Source organism: Silene latifolia, chromosome 9 (assembly GCF_048544455.1).
Source record: "Silene latifolia isolate original U9 population chromosome 9, ASM4854445v1, whole genome shotgun sequence".
In the NCBI taxonomy this organism is placed as follows: domain Eukaryota; kingdom Viridiplantae; phylum Streptophyta; class Magnoliopsida; order Caryophyllales; family Caryophyllaceae; genus Silene; species Silene latifolia.
This window is the reverse complement of record NC_133534.1, coordinates 220,457,877-220,473,017: the sequence shown is the minus strand read 5'-3', so window position 1 is coordinate 220,473,017 and position 15,141 is coordinate 220,457,877. Positions and strand designations below refer to the sequence as shown.

The 15,141-nt window shown below is 38.3% G+C and overlaps 1 non-coding gene across 1 annotated transcript; it reads left to right on the top strand.

The window, feature by feature from the left end:
* Positions 1-240: 240 nt before the first annotated feature.
* LOC141604397 (small nucleolar RNA R71) lies at positions 241-347 on the top strand. Its single transcript, XR_012526098.1, has one exon. It is a non-coding gene; the product is annotated as a small nucleolar RNA R71 (small nucleolar RNA).
* The last annotated feature ends 14,794 nt before the right edge of the window (positions 348-15,141 follow it).

Sequence of the window (15,141 nt, the reverse complement as noted above, 5' to 3'; positions counted from 1 at the left end):
ATGTGAGCACTAAGTTGAGCACCCAATTGAGTAATGGAGTCCACTTCATGCTTTCCTCCTCTAGTAGCCTTGCGAGGTCTACTATATTGTGAGTTATGGTGGACCGCCATTTCCTCAATTTTGTTCCAAGTTTGATTGTCGTCAACTTCGGTGAACATTCCATTTGATCCCATGTTGAAAATGTTCCTTGAATCTTCATAAAGACCGTTCCAAAATTGTTGTATCAAGAACCACTCGCTAAGTCCATGATGAGGACATGAGCGACAAATTCCCTTGAATCGCTCCCAAGCTTCATACAAAGATTCTTCATCTCTTTGCTTAAAGCCCGTAATTTGAGCTCTTAGCATGTTAGTCTTTTCCGGTGGATAGAACTTTTTGTAGAAAGCTAGAGCCAACTTCTTCCAAGAATCAATTCCGAGAGTAGCCTTATCAAGGCCTTTCAACCATTGTTTTGCGGTGCCAATTAGAGAAAAAGGAAATAAGACCCATCGAATTTGGTCTTGAGTTACATCGGTTTGAGAAATCGCATCACAATAGTCACAAAAGGTCTCCATATGAGAGTGAGGGTCTTCACTAGGCATCCCCTCAAATTGGCTTCTTTCGACTAATTGGATAAATGCGGATTTGGCAATAAAATTTCCGTTTAAGTGTTGTGGTGTGGGAGTACCATTGGGCAGCACTACAAGAAATAGGTCTTTTACCGTCCGTTTTGGACGGTCGGTAAATCTCTAATTCGGTCGGTAAATAGCATTACTGACCGATTTAAGGATATTTACGACCGACAAAAATCGGTCGGTAAATATGGACGGTAAACATAATTTACCGACCGACTACAAGCGGTCGCTAATTTAAGAAAATTACCTACCGATTTGGCGGTTGGTAAATTGAAAATCGGTCGGAATATAAAGGAGTTGACCAGTCAACGAGATTGGTAATAGCGGTCGGTAAATTGAAAATCGATCGGTAAAATAATAAAATTACCCACCGAAAACGGTGGGAAAAAGTAAAGTCGGTGGGTAAATAATGGATTTACCCACCGACAAGCGGTCGGTAAATTGATTAAATCGGTGGGTAAATTTTTTATTTCGGTCGGTAATTGGTTTTTTCGGTCGGTAATGTTGTGGAATGTGAATTTGGGATTGTGGATTGTGGAGTTTCCGACCAGTTGAAGTAAGGGAAATCGTAGTTGTTTTTGAAAGAGCGGGTAACTCTCTGGGTCACCGGGGTGTCGTCAAACCTATATCAATATTAATGCAAAATTGATTAAATTCGTGTTTAAATTGCATTTACTTAAAAAAATACAATATAGATAACAAATTGTACCATAGCTTTCCCGGCTCTATTTCAATAACATCACACTTTGATGCCGTAGATGCGGTGTGCTCCGGATTCTGATCCATGACCATTTCGGAGACGTCTCCAGATCTGTCCTCCTCATCCTCCTGCTGCTGGTTCCTAAATACCACGCCTCGTCCTTCTCCTTTTCCCCGTCCTCGTCCCCGTCCCCGTCCTCGTCCTCGGCCTGACATCTTAAACAAATTAAATGCACACTAGAAAACATTAGCAATATAGATAAATGTCATGAATTAAAAATGTAATGAACTAATTTTAACAGAAAATGTAATGAACTAATACTCATGATTTAAAAATGTAAGTCTTAATACATAGATAAATTATATAACAAACAAGAACTATTCTTAATAGGAAATTTAATGAACTAATCTTAATAGAAAATGTAATGAACTAATTCTCATGATTTAAAAATGTAAGTCTTAATACATAGATGAATTATAAAACAAACAAGAACTAGTCTTCTTCTTCTTCCTCTTCCTCCTCCTCTTCTTCTTCCTCTTCCTCCTCCTTCTCCTCCTCCTCCTCCTCCTCCTCCTCTTCCTCCTCCTCCTCCTCCTCCTCATCATCAGCATCATCATCATCATCATCATCATTTATAAAATCATCTTCATCTTTGTCGTACATGTCATTCTTTCCTCTTTGTAATCTATGAAACTCCACCTCTTCTTCATCTTCTTCCTCATCGCCACCTTCATCCAAAACTTGTAACAGATCATCTTCGACAATGGAAGACAAATTTAGAGGTGTCGTCACCTCTTCTTGTAATACCATAGTATTGTCAACCGGTGTATCAATTTCTGATCTTGCCTTACTTTTGAACACCGCCCACCAATGATCTCTATCTTTCCTTGTGTTTGGATAAGGAGCATAATATACTTGATTAACTTGATGTGCAAGTACAAAAGGATCGTATTTTCCGTACTTCCTCTTATGATTAACTTCTACAAGTTTATAGGTGTCATGAACAATTGTGCCGTTTGAAGAATTATCCATCCAACAACATTTGAACAAGATGGCGTTGTAAACCGTTTGTTCGCCACAATACCTTAACTCAATGATCTCTTCTAAGGTACCATAATAGTCATCTCCATCAATACCGTTTACGCAAACACCGTAATTCATACTAGCTTTATTTTTCCCATACTTCAATGTGTGAAAATTAAAGCCATTGATAGAATATCTCTGCCAAGTTTGTACTTCTTTAGAAGGACCCATTGCTAAGGCAACCAACAAATCATCTTTGATATTCTCTTGAATTACCTAATTTCAAAGTTAGATAAGTAAATATATTTTGTACTTAAGGTTTGTATATATTTGTCTAATGTTTACCTATGAAACTTACATGTTCTTTAAACCACGGTGGATAGAGCTTCTCATATGAACTCCAAACCTCATCGTCATTAGTTACTTGTGGATGTTGCTCACGGATGAAAGCTTCGAATAACCTAAAATTTCAAAGTTTTTACTACTATAAATATTATTAAAGTTAGATAATTTCATAAAACTAATTATGTTATTATACTTACGTACCTATCATATTTTTCTAATCGTTCACAGTTTGATAAGGCATAAAGATGGGCACGCTCATATTCCTCTCCATCCAAGTATCTTATTTTTCCTTTTGTGAATGATTTACCTCCATGTTTTTGGAATAGCTCGGGTAAAGTAGAATCAGTTTGCTCTGTAGTTCCAAAATCCAAATCTTTAGCCTTTGTGTCTATATGCTCTTCAAAATATTGGGAGCAGAAATTTGATATTTCTTCCACTAAAAAAGCATTGCAAATAGACCCTTCTATTCTTGCTTTATTACCAACTTTTTGTTTTAGGTGATTTAGAAACCTACATACACTTTTAGTGTTAGTAGCATATACAAGATATATAGATTAGTTTGAATAAGTAATTTAACTAAGAGATGTTTTCATTTACCTCTCAAAAGGGTACATCCACCTATATTGCACTGGGCCTCCTACTCTTGCTTCATAAGGCAAATGTATAGGTAAGTGTTCCACAGAATTGAAAAATGACGGCGGAAACACTCTTTCAAGCTTGCAAAGGATCTCGGCAATGTTGTGCTCTAGATTTTCTATGTTTTCGAGTTTGAGGGTCGGGGCGCACAAATCACGGAAGAATAGACTAATTTCAGTTATTGCATTCCACACATCTTTCGGCAATAAGTGTTTCAAGGCAACTGGTAATAATCTTTCCATGAATACGTGACAATCGTGACTCTTCATCCCATGAAGAGTGAGATCCTTTAGATCAACACACCTACTCAAGTCTGATGCATATCCATCTGGAAACCTCAAATTACAAATCCACTCGCACAACACTTTCTTTTGAGCCTTATCAAGAGCAAATGGAGCTTTTGGCTTTTGACCATTCTCTTTTATGTGTAAATGTGATCTTTTGCATAATTTGGGCAAGTCTTTTCTTGAGTTGTGATTGTCGGCGGTTTTCTTCTTATTATCCATCACTGTGTGAATCAACAACTCAAAGAAATTCTTTTCAATATGCATGACATCCAAATTATGCCTTAGCAACAAATGCTTCCAATACGGTAATTCCCAAAATATACTTCTCTTAAACCATCCCGTTTTGAGTTTTTCAACTCCTTAAATTCAAAGATCTGTACCATCAATGATAGTTGGATAATCACGAATATTCTCCCAAATTTCAAATCCGGACATTATTGGAGGGGGTTCATCATTTTTTTGAAACTTATTCTTGAGAAAGGATGTTTTATTATAACGGAATACGTGGTTAGTGGATAAGAAATGTCGGTGACGGTCAAACCAACACATCTTACCTTCGTGAGGAAGCCAAAAGGCCTTTGATTCTTCCATACAATAAGGACAAGCAAGTTTACCGGCGGTTGCCCAACCAGAAAGCATGCCGTAAGCTGGAAAGTCATTGATGGTCCATAAAAGAGCGGCTTTGAGCTGAAAGTTTTGTTTCTTCGACACATCGAAAGCGGGTATACCAACCTCCCACAAGTCTTTAAACTCTTCAATAAGAGGTTGTAAATAGACATCCAAGTTCTTTTTAGGATTTTTAGGACCGGGAATAATCAAGGAAAGAAACATAAACGGTTTCTTCATGCATAACCATGGCGGTAGGTTATAAGGAGTAAGAATTACAGGCCAACATGAATAATTATTCCCAAATTGACCGTATGGTTTAAAACCGTCTGTGCACAAACCAAGTCTAACATTTCGAGGCTCACTGGCAAATTCTGGGAACATTTTATCCAAATGCTTCCAAGCCTCACTATCACTTGGGTGAGCGAATGTACCTTGCACACGAGGGTTTTGATCATGCCATCTCATTGCCTCCGCAATATTCCTAGTTGCATAAAGTCGTTGCAATCTTGGACCTAGAGGGAGGTAGATTAAGAATTTGTGAGGTATGCTCTTTCCACTTGCAGGTTTTGGCTTGTACCTATCTTTGCCACACTTCTTACATTTTTCAAGTGACACATCTTCATTCCAAAAGAGCATACAACCCTCTTCACAACAATGAATCTTTTGATAGGGAAGTTGAAGAGCTTTAAGCAATTTTTTTACGTTATAGAATGTGCGGGTCATCACATTATCCCGAGGTAAAGCATCTTCAAGAAGTGAGGCAACCTTATCTACACATTTGTGCGATAAGTTATCCTCACATTTTATGTTAATAAGCCTTGCGATTTGCTTGCTTGTAACACTGACATATCGCTCCCCTTATACAAAGGCATCTCCGCCGCTTCTAACATATCAAAAAAACTCTTCAATTGAGGGTGTGGAGTTTCTTCTTCACCGATAGGAGGTTCCTCCAAAAGGTCTAACGCCGTGTCTCCTAAACCATCTATTACCATGTCTCGATATGATCCGCCAATGGAAGCGTGGGTGTTTGGTTCATTGTTGGGTATTGGAAAAGAAAAAGGCTCACCATGACACACCCATTCATAATAGTTCCCCGTGAAACCCTTCCTAATAAGATGTTCGTGCACCACAAATTCACTCAAGTATTTCATATTTTTGAACTTGACACATGGACATCTAATGAGTTGTGAATGACTAAATTCATCTTGGGTTTTAACATATTCTATAAAACTATTCACCCCAACTACATATTCATACTTAACCATTTTTCTATCATCCACCCGTTCATACATCCATTCTCGTTCCACCCTCTTCATTATTGTTCTATATAAAAAGAGAAATACAACTTAGGATAAAAAAAAGACATGAATGAACTCATTAGCAATAAGAAAATAACTTAGCTTATAATTATACTAAGTAAGCTAACTGCTTAAGTCTATCAAACATTAATTAACTAAGTAAATCACAACATTAATTAAACTAATTTTAACAAATTTAAGCCTAATTACTCCTATAAATATCACAATATCAAATTTCTAACATCCCCAACTAAACAACATAAAATTAAAAACTCCAATTTCACACAAACTAAAACATTTCTACATTTAAATTCAACAGGTAGAACAAACATATCATAAAGAAGTAATAATCACTATATCTAAGTTACAAATTCTTGTTTAAGATCGTCTTAACTTAGGACGGTGAAATTATAATAGTTTGTGAGACAACTTAAATTAAGACGATCTTAAACAAGAATAACTGAAGTCAAATTATATGTCCCACATTTCATGGCTTGTATTTTTTATTTGTAGATACAGGATCATAGGGAGTGTCTAATTCCATTTGTGCTGCGGCTTGCGTGATTTTTAATTGTCTCTGGAAATGATTTTATGTTGGCATTGTAAGATGATTCTAGAGTTCTTTCATCCAAAGTTTGATTTTTATAGTCCATATATCAGATATATCTTCAACATTTTCCCTACATGCTCTTGAAGTTTCCTGCCTCCACCATCTTATACTTATAGCAAAATTGAGCACCCTATGGCTGAATTGGCCTGATCCTTCGTAAAATACGTAAACTATCAAATAAGTTGCATTGGGTGTGAAAGAATGTATGGACATTATGATCATCCCCTGTCTCTGTCCATCCTTTCAAGACACTACACCTTCCGAAATTTTGAAGAAATAATTCTTATGAAGTTATGTGCACTATCCGATAATGTGAGCAATGGATTCAAGTTTTATGTTGGATTTGGCAGTTGTGAACAACCATAATAACACTACTAATCTAATTTGTGAACACACCCAGGAATCGTGCTTTGCTTGCAATTTAATAAACATCACCAATATTAAATTAAACCAAAACCTAACCCTAACTTCCCCAATTTCACCAAAACCTAACCCTAACTTAAGCAATTTCAAAATTACATTCAAATCCTAACAAATAATCAAATATTACACAAACTTAAGTCTAAACAACCATAATAACACTACTAAAACAATTAAGAACAAAAAAATTATGGAAAAAACATACCTAAATAAAATTAGGAAAAGGAGAAAGAAGAGGTTTCAATCGGCCTGACCACAGTACCGGCGGTGAAGTGGGTCCAGTGAGGGTTGCTCCGGGAGTGTCGGGACGTCGACGTGATGTGGGTCCGGCGAGGGTGTGTCCGGCGAGGATGGATCAGTCGTGTGGTAAATTGTGGAGTATGAGTATGTGGTTGTGGTAAATTGTGGAGTATGTGTTTGTAACCCTAATATGTGTTTGGTCGTTTTTTATTTTTTTGCTTTGGTCTATTTACCTACCGATTGTTAATTCGGTCTCTAAATTGAGTATATCGGTGGGTAATTTAATATTTAGAGACCGATTTTATAATATTACCGTCTGAAAGATAATCGGTGGGTAAATTACCGACCATATTTAATTTACCAACTGATATCGGTCGGTAATGGGATTCAAAGACCGACTTTTTGAGCGGTCGGTAAAATCGGTTGGTAAACGACTTGTTTCTTGTGCAGGTTCTCCTCGGCGGGTACGGAATGTGATGAAAACTTAGGCATTGTGGGTTGATTTTGTGTTGGATTTTGTGTCGGGTTCTCCTCACCTTCTCTTGCAAAAGGGTTGATGAACTCAATACTATTTGGTTGAATACCTACAACCTCACCAATACCTCTCAAAGTTCTCCTAGCAAGTCTTCTATTGGTTGTCAAAGTCCTTTCAATTTCGTGATCAAAGGGTAACAAGTCACCTTGTGACCTTCTAGACATGCAAAATATCAAACAACTCGAAAATAATTAGAACAAACCTTGAGGAGTTTTACTTCCCCAAGGCAAAGAAAGACACAACTAATAACAATGTAAGAAAATCTAAATCAAGTTAACACCGTCCCCGGCAACGGCGCCATTTTTGGTCGTGATCCCTCGTGAGGGGTTTAGTTTTCAGTACTTGTCCTTAGAAGCACCTAGAACAAAACACAAATTATAACTTCACAAACAACTCTACAATTAGTAAAAAGGCAAGTAAAGGCCGGATCCCAAGGGACGGGAATTGAGATGAGATTTCTATTGCAACTAGCGGTGTCTAAGGGTGTCACAATTGGGGTTTGAAGTAGAAGATCACTAAACTAAATAGCAATGAAAGTAAACTAGCAAGATGAATTATAAGGGATGTAAACAATTGATAAAAGGCACTAGGGTGTCATGGGGTCATTGGGGAATCATGGGAATTGATCATACCAACATGTTCTCAAGTTATAAGCAAGAAATTATTGTTGTGATGGATCGAGTTGGTTTATATCTTACAATCCTAGGAAAGTTTGAGTCCCGGAGCCGAATCGATTAGATTATACAACACCTACAAGTCGACTTAATCTTCCCTACTCAACAATATGCATGGTCTCATGAGACTCGAGTTGGTTTATGTCTTATAAGTCTCATTGAAAAGATAGGTGATGGGTAAAAAATGCAAGGATTCATAGGCTCACATTTCATCAAACATAACATGTGCATAAGTTGAGATCACAACAAGCAAGAAAATAAATTATGAAAACATATTAAATTAAGCATGACATGTTGGTTTCCCCTAATTACCCATTAACCCTAGCTAAGGAAACTACTCACTCATTATCATGTTGAACATGCTAGCAAGGTTGTCAATCATACCAACAAGGTGAAACATGATGAATAAATGAAAGTGATAAACAATAATTAAAAAGGGATTAAGAGAATTATACCTACTAATGATTCCAATAATAAAGCAAAGAATAAAAGAAGTACTTGATGCTTGATTAGAAGGTTGTCAATCTCCCAATAATAACCCAAATAATCTTCAATTACCCAAAATAAAGGATGAACAAGAGAGAGATTAAGGAAATAAAACTTGTATTAAAACTTGATTAAATGTTGATTACAAGATTAAAGAGAGATTTGATTGATATTAACTACACTAAAGATTGCTAAGAAGAACATGTTCTTCTAATTAGACTAATGGGGTACTTATAGTGGGGATTAGGTACATGAATTAGGGTTAACTAAGGGCTTAAATGACGATTAAGTCCCTTGTTGAGGAATCGCCGGTCTCTAGGGAGACTCCGGTCTCTAGAAAAAGATGTGCATCCTTCCTTCAAGCTTGTATAAGACGAAATGGGACTGCCTGGGAATCCGGGCATCTTTGGCACGGGACGGGCGGATTTGGCAGCTTCTGGACGGGCGTCCAGAAGGGAAAGACGGGCGTCTTTGGGTGGTTTTTCTCGGGCGTCTTTTGGGGGAAGACGCTCGGATTGTGGGGTGAAGACGGGCGTCTTCTAGGCAATCCGCACGGATTGTCAGGCAGTTTCTTTCCTTTTTCTTTTCTTCCTTTTTCTTCATAAAATCCTTGAGGATTTCCTCGGGGATGCAAGGATCTTTTCTCGTCATTTCCCATCTACTATAGTATGTACAAAGGCCTTCTAATCTTGTCTCTCCTTGATGCTTGGTCATTGAATTCAATCAATTTAGCCTCATTTTGCCATGAAAATGCAAGGTTTGCACTCCTTTCCTACCAAGGACACAAAACCTCAAAGAATATGCAAAAGAAAGAACTAAAGACAATAAATGACCCAAATATGCACTAAAAAGCATGGGAACAAGGCTAATTCGGGGACTAAATATGCTCTAATTATGGTCACACCAGCCGCCTTATGCCTTGCCTTTCTGGGAATTCAGCTCCCACCGCCAGCAACATGTTGATTAATGACGTTCAACATGTTACCTTGAGGATCTTTCTTCGTTCTATATCGAACCTTCTTTATGAGAAGCCTGACATGAGTAAGTTGAACTCTCACGAGTTGTTGCTTTTGATGGCTTATCTTAACCCGGAGCGGACCGAGAAGGTGGTCTTCAATGTTCCTACCATGGTCTGTGCTAGCCTTGCTTTGATGGCTACTTCTACCACTTGGCACTTGAGTTGTGGTGCTTTTGCCACTCGGTTAGCTGAAAAGCTAGCCTCCTTTGAGGCTTCCTCTGAGTACCTTCCCTTGGCCACCCCGGTGCCTACCATGGACAGAGATTACTACCTCGACCTGAAATGGTTGAGAACCTTGGAGGATTGTAGCCTAGCATGGAGGGTGTGGGGTATGAGCTGGATGAGGATACCGGATCCTGAGCACCTTCCACCGACTGAGCCTTTGGATGCGGTTGATTCTGATGAGGAGGATGAGGATGCACACCAGCCGACACAGACATACCTCATTGACGACACGATCCTTCAGGTGATGCCCGAGCCGAGGATGGGGGAGAACGTGAGAGCAGCGGAGGATAGACCCAGGCTAGGGAGGGGGCCACGTCGTGTGAGGAAAAGGACGGCTGAGACCCAGCCATAGCCAGCAGCGCCGCCTCAGTACCCATTTCCTTGTTACCCCTACCTGGATACCCCGGAGACGCGTTCGAGCTACTTGGCAGAGAGAGTGTCCTCTACCTTGACACTCCGGAACATGCATGAGATGGCATATGCTTAGGGTATTGGGACCGAGGGACCACATCCAGTGTGGTAGAGCGGAGTTGGGGACTACAGTGGGGTTTTCCACTCTTACGGGGTGGACCAGACAGTATGGGGGACACCACAGTCCTTTGCTTTTGGCGGTTTGACCCCATGGTATGAGAGTCCAGGAGCTGGAGCAGGGGTCGACGCGGGTCTTGGGTCATCAGGAGTAGGTACCTCGGGTGGAGGTGGAGATGAGATGATGGATGAGCAGCAGCAACAAGAGTGATACTCCTTTCCTTTCTCTTTGTTTATGGGTTGGCTGTGTTGGATTGTAGTAGTCGTTTTTAGTTAGTACTTCTTACATTTGGTTTGTATGGATGGCCATAAGGCCGAATTGCTTGGCTTGAACTTGTTTGCAGGATTTTGGGGATCGGATTGTCATCCCGACTCGCTCTTATGTGACATTTTATATATATATATTGTGTGTTATGACAGGAAGACTTCGAGGTTTGACCTGTGGCCACTCGACAGAGTGCCCCTCACCCGGTCGAGTAGCTGCAGGTGTGAAGGGGATGGAGCATTTTGATTTGGGGCTACTCGATCGAGTAGCTAAGACACTCGATCGAGTGGCACTGTTACAGGAACATTTCCTTAATTAAAATTGTTTTGATGGCTATGCCATTGCATATTTGATGTTTAATATGATTGTTTATGATTAGTAACATGTTTGAACCGTTAATTTCATATGTTGGAAGTCGTGTTTGGATTTTGTATGCGGATTCGTAACGAATAGTGCAAGTAGTAGTTGGTTCTTATTGCATTCATTTTACATCCGTAATGTCTGCTGGTTATATTTCACCGGAGTGGTGTATTTACCATATATGTATATATACATGCTTTATAACTGAGGCTAATTATTCGAATAAAGTAGCAAATGATTTTATGAATTAATGTTTGTGTAAGTAATGAGTAATGTCCGTAAGGCATTGTATGTGTTGGCTATATGAAAAGAGGTAAGCTTTAAGTAATGTGAGTAATAATTCGGTGGTGAACTTTGGGGACGAAGTTCCTTTTAGAGGGGAAGAGTAATGTCGCAAAACAAAAGGTAGATATTACAATTATTTTGTTATTTGTTTATAATGTTTTCTATTATTTCTATTACATTTCAACACGACGCTACAATGGTTTTCATGTGTTGGTTGAGTAATTTGTATGTTGAAGTAAAAGTTGAATGTGCTATGAAAAGACGGTCATAGAGAGATAGTTACGATGTCATAGAACCATTGGGTGACATAGTTGTGTTATGTGGCATGTTTCGTTTTGATAGTCGCGTACTAGTAAAGGTAGCATCTCTTCGTGCGAGGCTAAGAGTTGTAAGTAGCAGTGTAGTCGTGGGTTGTGTTGGTCCATGTTATGAGGTTGGTACTTCAAGTGATAGGTTGTAGAAGTCGATCTATGTGGTGTGTTAGACATGGTGTGTTAGACACTTGATGATGATGACATGACGTATAGTATTTCTAGGGAGTAGTGACCTATGTCGGTAGAGCGGTGACGTGTTAGGTTTATATACCTATTATTAGACTCCTCTAATAGTGAACTAATTAACTTGTTAATTATTTGTTCTTTAGATCTAGTGCATGCATAACAAAATGAAATATTTATAAGAAAAACTATGTTCCTTACATTGTTAAATGGTTCGAAAATATGGGCACAAGTAAGGTCACCTTCCTTCACTTGTTCTTGAGCTAAATATGATGGATGATCCTCCTAAGACTCCAAGTATAGAAGCCACTCCAATAAATTGCACCCAAGATTAATCCCAAAAATTTCTACTAATATTAACTAGATATGTAGTAGAAATGTTACCTTAATGATACTAATATTTCTATTATTACTACTTCTAGTAATAGATTTAATGTATTAGTATTTATGAGAGATTTATGCAATTGCATGTGAGGGAAAATATTGAGAGAATACAAGTAAAACTAGAGACACAAAAATGAGCAAGATTTTTGCCCATTTAAGGAGCCAAAACCGGTTGGCATAAGCAAAGGGGGAATCTTGCCCTTTTGTTTTTACTTGTTTGTATATTGTAGGTAGAGTGTAGGAAGCCTAGGTGTAAGATGTAGCATGTAAAGGCTAGTGTGATGTGTCACAATCACACAATAACCAACATCAACATAAGACAAAAGAGCATCTTATGTGCTCTTATTATGGCCAAAAATTTGGTCCTTATTTGGTCCATTTTTGCCTTTTGTCATTTCTCCCACAAATGCTTATAAGTCATATGTTTAACTATCTTACATATTTAATTATTAATGTAATCATTTAACACTTAAATATTACAAATAATAATATAATATACAATCCACTTTTTGAGTAGTATACTACCATTATATCATCATATAATGGGTCCCATAATTACTAGTTAGTTAAAATTACAACTTCTTGTAACTTTAAATAACTAATTACCTCTACCTCAAAACTTATATAATACCTCAACAATTTTAGTAATATAACACTTAATTACTAAATTTAATCTTATTTAATCACATTAAAATAAGACGCAAAATTGCACTCCCATAATTAAGGAATTAATTAATTCGTATCGCATACAATTAATTAAATATCTATTTGGGCCTCATCCTATAGGTGTGACCTAAAGGGATCAACTGACCACCACCGTCACACGACAGTAATGTCAAACTCTAGTTAGCCAATCATTACCGATTAATGACGGTCGATCATTGATCGTATAAAGAATCCTCCCTCACGTATTCTTAGTATGAGATTTAATAATGATATTTAAATCATGTGATCGCACTATTGTTGAGGACACATTTCCCAACAAGACGTTGATCTTGTTTCAGTATCTGGTGTTTTGGGGAAGGGTAAGTTGAACTTCGGGGACGAAGTTCTTTTTAAGGGGGGAAGATTGTAATACCCGCTCTTTTAGGGACCCGTTGACCAGCATTGACCGACCATGGGAGCGGTAATGGTGCTTAGGATGGCGTGCCATAGTACTTTGTGCCTGGAGTTGTGGGTGGTACTCGATAGAGTAGAGGCTACTCGATCGAGTAGCTTGGATGCTCGATCGAGTAGGAGCCACTCAATCGAGTATGTTAGTTACTCGATCGAGTAGCGTCTTTTCAGCGAGGGTTTATGATCGTGTTTTCCTATATCCGCAAATCATTTCCGCCTCTTTCTTCTAAACTTAAATGTCGTCCCTTCCTTTTCCCTTCACCAAATACCTTCCATGGGAACCTTTGAAGGTCCTTGTGCCTTAGGAGTGTATAGCTTGAGTCGGGTAGCGGTCCTTTGCCAGGTTTCCTCATGTAGGTATGTCGTCGTCATCATCCGTATATTTGTCCTTGCAGTTAGGGTTAGTTTGGTAGTGATATATGTTGTATTGTGTGTATAGGTGTTGCTTGTTTGCTGGGTGTTGCGTGTATGGGTGTGGAATCATCGCAGTTACTTAAAGGTAGGTTCACCTACTCAGTTTCTGTTGAGTGTCTAGTGTGTCGGTTGCTGCGTTGTTGTTGTAGTGTGTTGTTTTGTTGTTTTGGTCGTATAGTTGAGTATACTTGATAGTTGGTGGGTGTATGCTGGAGGTCGGTTGTCATTGTGTTGCAGCTGTCTGTGATTGTTTGTCTGTGGTTCTCGAGGTGCGTCCTTGGCTGAGTGGAGTCACTTGCGGGAGTGGCTTCACGCCCTAGTTTCGCCCTCCGTGGAACCCGCCACGGGAGGGGATGTGCACATTAATGGGATAGGGTTATCGCTCGAGATGATGAGCGGGGCTTAGGTGGGAACGGCTGCGGTCCCCCACTGGCAGGGCTGGTCCAACGGACAGTCGGTGACGGAGATTGATTGGAGTGGGTATTATTGTGCGTGACTGATTGTGTGGGTATTGTGTTGACGGTTGTTGTTGGTTTATGTTGTGTCTTACCTCAGTTACTTGTTGGAATATGTGTCCTCCGACAATAATGCGATCACAACTGTTGATCATGATGATCACATGTTTAAATCTCATTTTAAGAATACAAATGGGATGTAATATTTTACAGTCAACTGGTCCACACATATCGGTAATGATTGGCTGAATAGAGTTTGACATTACTGTCGTGCGACGGTGGTGATCAGTTGATCCCCTTAGGTCATACCTATAGGGAAATACTCTTAATTGATTATTTAATTAATCGTATACCGATACGAGTTAATTAAATTGCTTAAAATTGACGGATGATTTTGTGAGTATAATTAACGTATCTAATTATATGATTAAATGAGACACGGTTTAAGTAATCGAATTGTTTTATTACTTAGATGAAATTATTGTTTACAGAAACAATTGAAACGGAATGAATAAATTATTATAAATACATAATGTTGTAGTTTATAATTCGGAAACACTTTTGGTACAAGTAATTACGAATTACTAGTCGATTTTGTATATGACATATTTTATGAGTATGTTGATTTTTAATATGTTAAAAATACATTACAATTTCACATGTCAAGTTATATGTCACAATTGACAAATGACAAAATAAAATGAACCATCCATTTTATAATGAAAGTGCCGAAATTATGGAGGGAGTTAGTGGAGAAATTGTGTTAATTGTTTAAGTGGAAAACACAATGATGAAAACCTAACTTGTAGCATTGCATGCCTATTTTTCTTGGGTAGAAAAACTAGCCCATGCATTGGACATCATACTTCCTCCAACCGGTTTTCACTTGGATAATAGAGGATGTTTCCTCTACAATTATTCATTCACATCTTTTATATTTTTCTAGTGTAAGGAAAATGCTTTCTCTCTACACATCTTATGAGATTTCTAGAGAAATAAAAACCTCACAAAATACTCCCTCTTGACCGAAATATTCAAGAGAAAAAAATACAATTTATTTTGTGTCATATTTTAAGTAAAACTAATATTATTACTAGATCTAAATAATATTGGTTAT